General features: G+C 35.9%; 1 long non-coding RNA gene across 1 annotated transcript in view; it reads left to right on the forward strand.

The window, feature by feature from the left end:
• Nucleotides 1–11436, forward strand: part of LOC102471868 (uncharacterized) — a 21530-nt gene that overhangs the window by 1188 nt on the left and 8906 nt on the right. The window contains exons 2-3 of the long non-coding RNA XR_337559.2: nucleotides 1321–1478; nucleotides 2927–3063. This is a non-coding gene — a long non-coding RNA (uncharacterized LOC102471868). The remainder of the gene's footprint in view (nucleotides 1–1320; nucleotides 1479–2926; nucleotides 3064–11436) is intronic.

Below are 11436 nucleotides of genomic sequence, written 5' to 3' on the forward strand. Positions count from 1 at the left end.
TGGCTTGCTTTCTCTCTTTCTCTCTGTGTGTGTGTGTGTGTGTGTGTGTGTGTGTGTGTGTGTATGGTCAAATTAAAATAAGTGAATGGATAATTAAAAAAAAAAAAGAAAGAATAATATGACCTTCTGAAGTAGGTCATAAACCTTCATTACAGAGGTGCCCACCTTATACCCAGAGGAAAGGAACATCCTTATTCTCAAAGACTCAGAGACGCCAAGAAGAATCTGAACAAACAAGCTCTGCTAAGTCCTACCTGGTTTATTACCATTAGATCATACTCTTTTGTCTTCCAACTATACCTCTGCATGACTGCCTATAGAAACACACGTGTTCCCCTGTTTCTTTGGATCTTCATTTGTGAAGACTCCCTTGTCAAGTAAAGCTTACACGAATTACATTTGTGTGCTTTTCTCTTGTTAATCCGTTTTTCGCTATAGGGGTATCATCTATGAACCTAAAACAGAAAAAAAGGAGGGATTGGATTTGGTTCTCCCCTATAACACTTAAAAGAATATTTTTTGATTTTTAACATCATTTTTGTTAAATACCAATCATGAGTTTTAAAAAAATCTTAATAAGAGAAATAAAATCTGAAAAAAGTAGATGGTTGGGTACCTAGGATTTCTAGAAATAAATTTACTAAATTTTCCGAAGGTGTTTCCTTCAGTATTATTGGTCTGCTTTCCTCAACAGAGAAATCTGAAAGGGAAAAAAAAGTGGAAATTATAAGTAAAGACAGACATAAAATTTTTCCCAGTGAATTATTTTATGTCTTGTTACATAAAATATTAACTGCAGACATTTTCTTATCCATTCAAAAGTATTGTATAAAAATTTAGAGAACTGCACAACAATTGATATAGTAGACAAATTTTAGAAGTGAAGAACCTGGCAATTAAAAAGAATACATTTCAGCCCCTGACTCATGGTTTAAATTACTAATTTTATCTTAGGTTGAAATTGCCTTCTATTGTTTCCAGTTATCATAACTGCAATTCTTTTGGAGAATCTATTTAGTGAGAACCTTCATAGAGTAGGTAATTATTATTTTCATTGGTGTGTGGAATGCACTCAGGATTTATACTCACTTTCATTTGTCCAAGTCATTACCATTATTGGTTAAGTATGATGTATACTCTAAGGAATGTTAATTCCCTATTTGAAGAAACTGAGGCATAATACTTGTCCGGGCAGTGAGTGACAGAGCAAAAAATGAATAACAACTGAATTTGGCAATCTCAATCCTGGGGGAAACTAATTTATAGTAGTTATTTTGTCTCTATTAATTCTTTACCTTTTATTCATGTATTTTTTCTTAGGCATCAAGATATTTTAGAAGATGCTTAGTCATTGGATACATGATGAGATTGTCCTGTGGGTGCTTTGGAAAATTCTGGTCTCAGTACAGCTTGACATATGTCAGTCAGAAACAGAAAGCCTGCCATCAATTGAAGATAAAATGAAATACAGAATTCATGTGAGTACACAGTTGCAGGGACAGATTGAGCATCCACTTCTTTCATGTCATTGTACTCTAAAGTTACTAACTACTCACAGGCTGAAAGGACAAGAATCTAATAAGAGACTTTCCATTTACAATCTGCTCTAGGGCAACAGGAATTCTATCAGCAAAGAAATTCCAAAAGAAAAGTTCAGAGGAGTTCCATGCTTCCTATTGCAAAGGAGAAAGCCACAAAGCTAAATGAAATACCAGATGAAATAATGTCCTGGTTGCACATGAAACAGAACAAGGGAAAAGCACAAGGCAGTCAGGAATATGCACATTTTAGCTTAAATATTTGAAAATGGAGGCATATGAGAAAAAATAACACCCTACAGAAATAGTTTTTTTATCAGAGTGATAACTTGTTTTTTTTTTTTTTATTTTTATTTTTATTATCATTATAATCTTCTTTATATTACATTGGATTACATATAACTTTACATTGTATTACATTGTTTTTTCAAAAGGGAATGCCATGCATGTCAGTCAGTACAGAGACATTAATCTCCCCACTTCAACATTCAATATCTTTTCTGTTTTCCCCAATCATTATTTTTATTATTCTAATTATTTTTATAAAACAGTCAATTGTTATTTCTCGTTTTGCTTGTAAAAATACTTTGCCCATCATGAAATACTTCTCAGACCAAGCCAGTTGAGAATACTATACATGTCATCATCAACAGTTAATAACCCCTATCTGTTTCTCACTAACGTCCTGTCTCTCTATTGTTCACTTGCTATCTTTCTCTATCCTCTTCTCTTCACTTACCCCATTCCACACTGTCCTATTCTCATTAAGTACCTTCACTGTGTTTATGTCCTCCGAATTTTTGCTCTCTATTATAGAGTGCGGATAGTCGGTATATATTGAGTGGATACATACAATATCTTTCTTTCATAGCCTGGCTTACTTCACTCAGCAATAGATCCTCCGTATCTGACCATTTTCTATCAAATTCCAGGGCAGAGTGATAACTTGTTATGCTGGGAAAATACAAGAGTAAGCATTTATCCTTTCGTGCAATAAAATGACTTTGATATGTGTAATAGAGTGTGGTTTATAAGATGTGTCCATTCAGCCATTTCAACTTGATATATGATTATTGATGCTAATTTGGTAATCTAATCCCAAAGTAGCATGCCCAGCATTATAATTTCAAATATATGTATTGCATGGTGTGTATGTTGAAATATGAGGATCATTCTCTCATAGTTTTCGTTTTATAAGAGAAGAATGAAGAAGGAGCAGAAAACTTGAGTTGTTATTATATCTCTCTTCCCCAGAATTCTATGTTGAAGGCCTAACCTCCAATACCTCAGAATATGATGGTATTTGGAGGCAGCATCTTTTAAGAGATAAATTAAAATGAGATGTTTGGGGTGAGCCAATCCAATATAACTATTTTTTTTTTAAATAGGAGATTAGACTACAGACAACACAGAGAGATGACCATGGGGAATACAGTGAGCAGGCCATCTGCAAGCCAAGGAAAGAAACCTCTGAATAAAACCAAACTACTGAACACTTGTTCTTGGATTTCTACCTTCTAGAACTGTAAGAAAATTAATTTCTGTTGTTTAAGCCACCCAGTTTATAGTATTTTACTATGATAGCCCTAGCGAACTAATATAATTCCCAATACACATTTAAATTCATCTTTATATTGCTAAATCAAGATATTAGAAAAAGCAGGGAGTTTGGGAAATACACCAAAAATAATCATCATTATCAAGAACAATTCCCTTGGGAATGGAGGAAAAGGAGGAAACAGTAAAGGCTTTGTGGATGAAATGGCATTTGGACATTAGGGATAAGGTTTTTCCTATAACAAGAAAAAAATGCAAACCACTGTCATTCAGGCAACACTGAATACTGAGACCCAGTTCATTAAAATCCAAACATACTAAGTGTACCTCTCGCTCTGGCAAAAAGAAGATTTGGGTCATGAGATTTGCCCCAAAATTCAGTAAAAGAAAAAAAAATGGTTAGAACTTATTGGGGAATAAACAAATTTCAAAGAATTATTAAGACAGTTAAGAAAACTATTGATGAGGCCAGAAGGTGGCATGGTAGTTGAGGTGCTCGGCTCCCACATGGCCAATCACGGCTGGAGTCCTGGATCTGGTGACTTGAGAATCATGCTGAGCACATATGTATGTATGCCCCAAATCCCAGGAAGAATGGAGAAAACAGGGTTGTGGCATGGCCATCCCCCATGGGGAGAGGAGGGTGATTTTTCAATTTCTCCCTTTGTCTCTCTCCAGTGAGCAATCGCACCCTATGGGAAAACAAAACAAAACAACACAAACTACTGATTTTGGCAACGTGTTTTCAATTAGTAAATGATAAGGCAATATATGATAGCATAATTATTGAAATCATTAAATTTTAAACTTGTTTCATACCCAGACTTAGTGCATCCAGTTTCACCTCTTTATTAAATCCTGACAGCAGGCAATAAGTTCATTTAGCCAGGGTTCTCTCTGTTATGAGCAACAACTATCTTATCCAAGAAGCTTAGGCAAGAAAAGGGAAATTTATTGGTTCTTATGACTAAGATTCAGGAGTCATGATGAATTCCCAGGTGCAACTCAAATTATGTCTCATGTGAAATTTAAATTTTTTAACATTAGTGGCTATTTGTATTGTTTTCTTTCCATAGCTGAATCCATGTAGCCATGAGTGCTCAACGTACATAACTGTTGAATAATTTACTTTCAGTGGCATTCTAAATATATGTAACATTTATTCTTTTGTTTGTAGAGCTAATGTAGATAGTGTGTTATATATTGCATTATGAGCAATAATTGAGGTGTGTGAACATGTTCAGCTTGGCGTAGAGTAAATACAGAGCTGTGATTCTTTCCTAAGGACAAAAAAGTCACTGCAATATTTTATTCTAGTGTATACAAGGTGTGGAAGTAATTGGTGAATAATTCCAAGTGTGTCACATATACATTGACCTCACAGGGACTAAAGTTCACCCGAAATATCAAACAAGCAAACTTATATTTCTATTTCTCACTTAGCTTGATTCAGGATATGACAGAAATCACTAGTTAATCAGATTAAAAATATTAATTAACTGTTTTCTTACATATAATTTGTACAATTCTTGGTTTGCTAAGTCAAAAAAAGTTTTAACTTCATTATAATCTAATGGAATTGATATTACACGACAAGTTTTTACTCCATTGTGATCTACTCATTTTACTAAAGGGATTTATGTTTTATTCTGCCATATAAAATTAAAATTTTATTTTTATGTCTCTTTTTTAATGGAATTGATATTACACGACAAAAGTGCCACCAAATACTAATGCAATACAGAAGTTCAGTGGTTTAAAAAACTAGTAAGGTAAGGTATGTCTAAGGTAAATGGATTAAAATTGTACTTACAGGCTATTCATTCAGTGTTAATGTTATATTTGATCTTTATTTTATGCAATAGAAATATATATATATATATATATATAGGGTCTAAATTTGAGAACAGACTGAAATTAAGTGACTGAGATTTTTGATAAGGTGATAATATTTTCTAGACATCTCTCATCAATGTAAAATTAAGTAGATAATATATAAGCATTATCTGTATCAGCCGGTGACATGATGATTAAGACGGCTGTACTGCACATGGTCAACCGAGTAATTCGAGTTCTGGACCAGCAGCCTGAAGAACTTGCTGGGTGTGTGTGCATGCATGCCCAAAACCCTAAGAGGAGAATGGAGAAGAGATTGTAGCATAGTCATCTACCTTGGGTATGCTTGCTCTCTCTCTCCCTCTCTGTCTCTGTGTCTCTCTCCAGAGAGTGCACGTGCCTTATAGCAAATTTTTTAAAAAGTATTTAATATTTCACAATACTCTTATATCGGGATTTATAATAGATTTGGAAGTTTGCTTCAAATCATATGGGATTTCAATATGAGCATAACTAGAAAGGATTAACTATTAAGCAAATAAATTTCAACTAAGTTGCGACTTGGTTACTCAGGATCTGATCATCTAGCCTGTAACTTTTACACACCATGTCCTTTTCTCTATCTGCCTGACATTTCATCATGCTTCCCTTTCTAAAGCTATCTTTGCCAATTTAAACTTCTAAGCTCTGAACTGTACTCTGTAGAATGAAAACCACCAGCTAAATGTAACTATTCACCACAGATAGTCATCTAAAGTTCCTGATAACTGAATTTTTTTGCCTAAGGGCACATACGATTGGCAGGGAGAGACAGACACACAGAGAAAGATAGAGAAGGAGAAACACCCTTCAATGGTGCATGGTTGCACCACAATCCCTTCTCTTCCATTGTTTCCTCCTGTTGGGATTTGGGTACACAGGTACAGGTGCCTAGTATGTTTTCCAAACCTCCTGGGCAGGGAATTGAACTGTGGTCCACCATATGGAATCTGGCTCTATTTAATCACTAGGCTACAGGGTTGGCCCCTTTCTGAATTTGATAAAGGCCAGTTACATGTAATTATCTACATTAATACTATGTGTGTGCATGTGTGTGTGTGTGTGTGTGTGTGTGTGTGTGTAACTGAACTTTCAATAAAAATATCTTTCAATGCCTTGTTTATAAGGTATAAACAAGTCTTTCTAATGTTAAAGACAAAGGATTATCATTGCAAAATGGCTTGGAATTTTACTCACTAGGGATACACCTTGTTAATTCTTTTGCCTTTAAAGTTCTAAATTAAGCTCTCATTAATCTCTTCGCTGGAAAATGGAAATACAATTATTCAAAGCTTTTTTATTGTGTTTTAATCACTAGGGAACACCCCTTTCATATTTTTGAATCGCAGATTCATTCTCCAACTCAGTAAGGCAGTGTGACAAAAAAAAATCTTGCTTTTAGATTTTTATTCTATTCATTATTCATGTATTTATTTATTGTCAAAAGGTGTATCCTCATCATTTCTCAGTAGGACTGAGAAGGGAACAGATGTTTCCTATCATGCACTTCCTCTTAGTCTTCTCTTAGTTTTTGACAGGCTGAAATTAGAGTATTTATCACTGTTGGTATTATGTTTAGTAATTGCTATTTGCCCAATTTGCAAAAACATTATTTTAAAGAGATCTAGCATAATTTAGACTAGGACTCTCTAACTTTACTATCTTGAAAGTTTCTAGTAAAGTACTCAAATAAGTATGTTGAATAATCTTCTACTTTCCACAATGTATAAACATCCAATTGAACTATACCAACAGATTAAAATTTTAAGCATTTAAGGTGTATGTATTAAAACAATAAGAAGGCAAAAATTAGAAGTATTTTGAATCAATAAAAACTTTCCATCTGGAAGGCATGCAACATTATTATTAATATTACAATAACAGCAATGATCATAGTTGGAAATTGTATTTTAATGTATCTTATAATTTATCAAAAATGTAAAAGTGTAACCTTTATCTCTTAATTCCCTCAAAACAGTCTAATGAGTTAGCATAGACATTAGTCATACTTTACCAGTAAGAAGAGAAAAAGAAAGATTGAAAGAACTGGCAGGGTTCACACTAAGAAAACTTCCTTAAATTTGTACTGCTATTTCAGTTTATTAAAAGCAGTTGTATTGTGAGTGCAGCTGATGATGTAATGGTTACATTGCTGGATTCCCACATAGTCGACTGCCATTCCAGTCTCAGATCTGGTGGCTTGAAACTCATGCTGAGAGCGTGTGTTTGTGTGCCCAAAATCCTGAGAGGAGGATGGATGAGAAGGGCCATCCCCCCTCAGGGGTGATTTCTCACTTTCTATCTCTGTGGCAAAAAATCTAAAACAAGCAAACAAAAAGTAATTACATTGAGCCAGATGGTGGCACGGTGGTTAAAGCAGCTGGATCCCACATGACAGACTGTGCAGTGTGAGTCCTGGACCCAGTGGCCTGAAAAACACACCAAATGTATGTACATCCATGCCCAAAATCCCACAAGGATTAGGGCGTAGAGGAGAAGAGATTACTGTGTGGCCATCTCCCCTGGTAAGTTCTTTTTCACTCTTTTGTCTCTCTTTTTGGTGAGCACATGTGCCCTATACAAAAAAATAAATAAATACATAAATAAAAAGTGTTATCCTTTGACCTAGGACAAATCCTGCCATTCATATATGTATAATAAGCTCGGAGTGTTGGACAAAAGGGTGGGATGTTCCCTAAATGTGAAGGAAGAATGGAAGTCAAACCTTCAAATATATTCTTACAGCACTTAGTTAAGACATTGCAATTAGAGTACTGGCATTTGTTTTGTATGAGCTATTTCTAAATTTCTCTTTACCAAAACAATTTATCTCTATTTTTAGTAGACAATGAGTTGTCATAGGGTGTGGATTGTACTTTTTTGCTTCAAATAGCTTTTTAAAAATAAATTATTTGGGACCAGCAGTTGGTGCAATGGCTATGTCGCTGGCCTCCCATGTGGTTCACCGCAGTTCGAATCTTGAACCCGGTGGCTTAAACTATCACTGGGTATGTGTATGCGTGTGCCCAAGATCCTGAGAGTAGAATGGAGGAGAAGGGATTGTGGCATGGCCATCCCCCCTTGGTGGGGGGATTTTTCGCTTTCTCTCTCTCTGTCTCTCTCTGTCTTTCTGGCGAGCGCACTTACCCTGTAGCAAAAACTTCTCCCCCACCCCCCAAAAAAAGTAATAAAACAAATAAATTATTCTAGCGATGTTGCTTATTTTCAACCTATTGTTCTCAAGTCTGTTCAGAAAGACAGATCTTAATATGAATGGGAGTCTACTTTCAGCTTTTTTTTTTCTTTGAGAGAGTTTTGCTATGAGGGTTTGTGTGCTCACCAGAGAGATGGAGCGACAGAAAGCAAGAAATCACACCCTAGGAAGGATGGCCACCCTGCAATCCCTTCTCCTCCATTCTCCTCTCAGGATTTTGGGCACACACATACACACACGCTCTGTGTAAATTTTAAGCTGCCAGGTGCAGGACATGAACCACAGTTAACTACATGAGAGTCCAGCAATGTAAACATTACACCATCTGCTAGTCATGAGTTTTTCTTCTTCTTAAGCTTGTTTCTTTCATGAGAAACACAGACTGAAAAAGAGTGAGAGAGGGAGATAGAAGCAGCCCAATATGTTCTTCACACTATGATTCATCCCCAGCCTAACCATTCAGGATCTTGAACACACATGCCCACCTCAAGCATGCACACAGAAACCTCAAAATCCTAATCCAGGACCATCTCATATGGATTTGGCATCATCGAGTGTTGTGTTACTGTTGTGTCACTGCAACTTATCAACCCTGATTTTAATAGCAAGGGTTCCCCCTGGTACAGAGACATGAGAGGGCTAAGGAAGTCTGGTCTTTGCATACATTCCTAGAAGAAAACTGTACTTCATGCTGAAATTCTTTCTCTTCCGTTTCTCCACCTCAGTTTGGGAAATGAATGCACATGTGTCTGTTGTGGGTTTTTTTGTTTGTTTATTTGTTTGTTTGGAGAGGTTTTTGCTATAGGACGCGTGTGCTCACCAGACAAACAGAGAGAGACAGAGAGATAGAAAGCAAGAAATCACCACCACCACCACCCCCCCAGGGGGGATGGCCATGCCGCAATCCCTTCTCCTCCGTTCTCCTCTCAGGATCTTGGGCACGCGTGCACACGTGCCCGGTGTGAGTTTTAAACCACCGGGTCCGGGACATGAACCAGGGTCGACTACGTGGGAGTCCAGTAACATACCCATTATGCTAACTGCTGGTCCCTGTCTGTTGTGGTTTTCAAACTACCGGGACTGAGATTTAAATCATGTAGGTCGCTATATGGGATCTACCTCCTTTAAATAGTAGGCCACAGGGCTAATAATTATTTTTAAAGAGTATTTGTAATTCCATTTTATGTACTTTGAAAGTAGTGTTTCCCTGATTTTCATAAATCAGGATTTTATAGATAAAATGTTTATTATTATTATTTTTTTAATTTCTAGAGGGCATGTACATTAGGCAGAAAGAGAGACAGTACTCCCCATAGGGTATGGTCACATCACAATATATTTTCCTCTATTTTCCCATCCAGTCAGGATTTGGGGCATGCACACACATGCACGTGCACATGCATGTGCGCACACACACACACACACAAGGATTCAAACCATGATCAGCCATGTGGATTCCATATGGATCTTGATGCATAGTCTACTTAACCACTGCAATATGGGACTGGCCCAATAAAACAATTTTCTATTCCAGCCATATAGGAAGTAATTACTCTTGCTCAAATATTCTTTCCTAAAATTGATCATTTTCACTCTCAGCTTTAATGGTCTTCATCTTTGTCTGTTTGTGTTTAACCTACCATAGTTTAATACACATGCCACCAATAGTATCTTTAACCCCGCAAGTACACATTGGTTTTTCTGATTTAGCAAATCACTTGGTTGTGCTTCTTTTATTGCTATTATTGCCTACTGACCTTTCACTGTAGATTTTAATGATTTCTCAACATTCCTAGTTGACTGTGAGTTTGTTAAAGATGAGACTATCACTTATCTTCCTGTCTGTTGTTTTTGTATCCTGTACAGCACAAAGGTAGTGACTTTTATTTGTTAATGACTTGTTCCAAAGCACAAATATTTTTTGAATGAGCGAATGAACTTCCTGGATATACAGACTTAAAGGTCTCACAGCACTGAATTCACCTTTCACAAGGATTACTCTTGATACTTTCAAATGTCAATACAGGAAATATAAAAGCCACTTACTCTATTTACAGTTTACTATTTCTGACAATGAAGTGTACTGGTGTCTTCACGGTATTTCTGTATGACTATAAACATTGATTTCTCTCTCTGAATAGGTGAATAAGTCAAATGCACAACTGTTTTCTAAGAAACATCCCATCGAGACCTCTTACTGACTAAATAGACAAGGAAAATAGCATCTGCAAACCCAATTCAAACCCGGGCAGTATATCTGTATGAAATGATCACTTAAATGCTCTCTCAGTATTTTAAGTACAGAAGAAACAATATCTTAAAAACAAATATAGATTACAGTTACCACTTCCCTAAATACTCATTATGGTAGGCATGGAGTGGAATATCAGAAGCCTGTTAGAATGCTGTCTCCCTCCCTTACCCACCCTATATATATGGTTCTTTGGACATATAAGTATGTCCCTAAGTTCCAAAGAACCAAGTGAAGTCAAACTTCCATATATATATATATATATATATATATATATATATATACAAAAAATCATCACCTGAGGGATGACCATGCTGTAATCCCTTCTCAATTCTCCTCTCGGGATCTTGGGCATGCACGCACACGCGCCGGGCATGTTTTAAGTCACCAAATAGGGACTCGAACCATGGTAGACTACGCGGGAATCCAGTGGTGTAACCATTACGCCTCTGCTGGTACCCCAAATATAATCTTATAGCACCTGGTTCATAGAAACTGCAGTTAGAGTACTGAGATTTCTTCTGTATGGGTTGTTTCTAAATTTCTCATTACCAAAACAGTTCATCTCTATTTTTAGCAGAAAGTGAGTTCAGTGACTGGTCTTGGGGAGAGAACTGCGCTTTTATACTTCAAATAGTTTTTTTTTAATTAAATAAATGATCCCATTGATATTGCAATATATAGTACATATATATGTCTCTCTTGCTCAAGGAGAAATAGATACACTTTAAAAAAGGATGAGTCTTTATTTTTTTTAAAAAAAGTTGTACATTTAAATGTATTATGTGAAGTTCGTACAAATCTTTAAGCCATTTGATCCTTTAGCAAATGAAATTTTGTCATTAATTTTGCACTTGAGACAAGGGTAGGACTGATTTAATCAAGGCATGATTATAGTACTTGACAATGTAATTTCATTCTCTCACTAATGGGGCATAATCATATATTTATTCTAAAATTTTGACGTGAAATATCTTAATGACATGAATATTTCCTCTTTC

The sequence above is a fragment of the Tupaia chinensis genome, unplaced genomic scaffold, assembly GCF_000334495.1.
Source record: "Tupaia chinensis unplaced genomic scaffold, TupChi_1.0 Scaffold147312_1, whole genome shotgun sequence".
NCBI classification, from domain to species: Eukaryota; Metazoa; Chordata; class Mammalia; order Scandentia; family Tupaiidae; genus Tupaia; species Tupaia belangeri.